Source organism: Palaemon carinicauda, chromosome 21 (genome assembly GCF_036898095.1).
Source record: "Palaemon carinicauda isolate YSFRI2023 chromosome 21, ASM3689809v2, whole genome shotgun sequence".
Lineage (NCBI taxonomy): Eukaryota > Metazoa > Arthropoda > Malacostraca > Decapoda > Palaemonidae > Palaemon > Palaemon carinicauda.
The window spans coordinates 53,131,757-53,134,118 of NC_090745.1; the positions used below are offsets into that span (position 1 = coordinate 53,131,757).

General features: G+C 54.2%; 1 pseudogene; it reads right to left on the reverse strand.

The window, feature by feature from the left end:
• Positions 1-723: 723 nt before the first annotated feature.
• Positions 724-842, reverse strand: LOC137615569 (5S ribosomal RNA; annotated as a pseudogene).
• Positions 843-2,362: the final 1,520 nt, after the last annotated feature.

The following is a 2,362-nucleotide window of genomic DNA, read 5'->3' on the forward strand; positions in this document are numbered from 1 at the left end:
GTCGCGATCAGGTCCCCCAGACCAGGACTTGCTGGTTACTCAAGGCCAAAGACCCCCAGGTACACTCTCTACGAGGCTCTGCTCGGATAGTCGGAGAGAACATTCCTCTGCCTGGAATGAGAGAGCCGATGGTGGTATTGAGAGAATCTCAAATCATCTCAGTATCTCTACTGCAAGATGCGAAGGTGTGAAAATGCGTCCCCTGCTGGTTAGAACACGCCAGAACCATGAAGTCGACGCGCACGGAGCAACTCGGCAGGAGCTGTAGGATCTGTAGAGGGGCCAGACTACGGCCCCTAAGCCTGCCTGAATGATGGAGAGGTATCCTTCAAGTCCTGACCATAGGCCTGGACCGGAACATGCCCCCCTCCCCCTTTTCTTTGACGAGTCCGAGAACAGCATAAAAAATGAGGGGAAAGGACGAGAATATCCACTCCCATCAAGGGGTTCCATAGGACAACACCCATTGCAGGTCTAATCGTTCCGCTGGTGCCATAGGGGCCAGAGAGTCCGGTTAATCGTTGCTTTGAAACCACCGTAACTTGGGCCGCCCCACAGGGAACATATCCTGAGGCGACCGTTCGGAACTTTAGATGGGTCAATGAGGAAAGGAGAACTAGGAAACGTTCCAAGGTAGGGCTGAAAGCTCTGCTTGACTAATAACAAGTACTGCGACTCTCCTCAGCTTTGCCACAGTGAACTGAAAGGAAGGCTCGGAGGATGTGGCAACAGAATCTGGCGTCCCCAGGTGGTCACCCATCCAAGTACCGACCAGAACCGACGTTGCTTAACCTCGCTGGACGGACGAGAAGCGGGGTTTCCAACGTGGTAAGGCCGTTGACTCAATATCATGGCCAGATACTCCAGATGTTGAGGCAGAAGAAGAGAAGGCTCCAAGCAAAATACCATGAACCCACACTCATGGTAAGCATCCAGAAGCTTGTCCCGGCGCTGAAGAAGGTCGAACCCGAGCCTACCGGAGTTGACCAGACCTCCAAAAGGCGAAGGAGGCGGAAGCCTGCACCTGAGCGGCCATGAGGAAAGCAGGGAGAGTTCTCTGGGGAAAAAAACCTGAGATGCCACGGCGGGATCGCCACACTGCATCTTAAGCAGGAATACCTGTAGTCTAGGCTGAATTCCACGAGCTTCCTGGAAGATGGATGGAATGGAAACTGAAAGTACCCGTCCTTCCGATCCGGGGCCTAAGGAGTCCTGTCGCCTCGTTACCAGTCTGATCGATTCTGCTGTTCCACGCTGGACGAAGTTTGTTCGACAAACGTGATCAGGGCTGAGAGGTCGACTACGGAACTCCCGTCTCAGATACTTCCTTACAAGAAAGGATCGACTGAAGAAGCCGGGGGTGAAGCCGTCGACGATCCTATGGAGGACCTTTTCCTAAGGCATGGACCATTCTGGCCAAACGGGCAAACTCTTGCCGACCCTATGGCATAGAGGTTCAGAGACACTGACTTCGCTGACAGAGACAGCAGGCGTGATATCCTTGGCTGATCACAGAGATCGTGCAGGAATGGGCATCGGGAAGCTGTCATCCGGATGAGTAACCTTAGGCATCCTCCCAGCGTGAAACCTGCGAGGGGGGGGTGCCAATCCTAGAGTTCGTGAACTCTGCCGCTCCCTCTAGGACTATGCTCCCCCGGGAGACCCTCCCGTGCCATCTGTTCCTGACAGGAGGGAACTGCAATTGGACACCTTGTCTCAGTTGTCGTAGACGGTCCGATAACTTAGGCCGACGTGGCTGAAAGAAAAAGGCGCTGGAGCCCTGCAGGGTCTGGAAGAAAGCGCCTTGGAGGAGTGAAAACGGAAGTCGACTTCCTCCGCACAGCCGCTGTCTATGTCTCTGTCCTTGGGCACAAACAAACTCTTCTCAAGGATGGAAGGGTGTCTGAGGTTGTCGACATCCACGGATGAGACACCCGAAAGGAAGCCCTCGGTCATTGCGTCCAGATGGTCCAACATCAAGCTTGCCCGCAAGTTCGATACTTGACGACGAAACACCAAGATGCTTCAGCCCGAGAGGAGGAAAGTACCCATGACCTTCCTGTAGCTTCCTTGAACAAAACCTCGGGTCGCAGCCGAGGAGGGAAAGGACCTGGTAAGCCCCTTTCACGAGATGGAGAAGAGGAAGGGGTAAACCAGTCAACCCTTGGCCGATGGAGAAATCTCGAACGGAAAGCCTCCCGCCAAAAACCCTTCCAGGGAATGACGGGGAGGGGCTAACCCAGGTTCTGGAAAGAAGAATGTTGCTCAGACCTCCCTGAAGATTCTTCCTATTCTTGCATGTGCCATGCTCTGCGTTTACGGGGTGAGGCCGTGTTCTGGAAATACGCTCCAGAAGACTCGC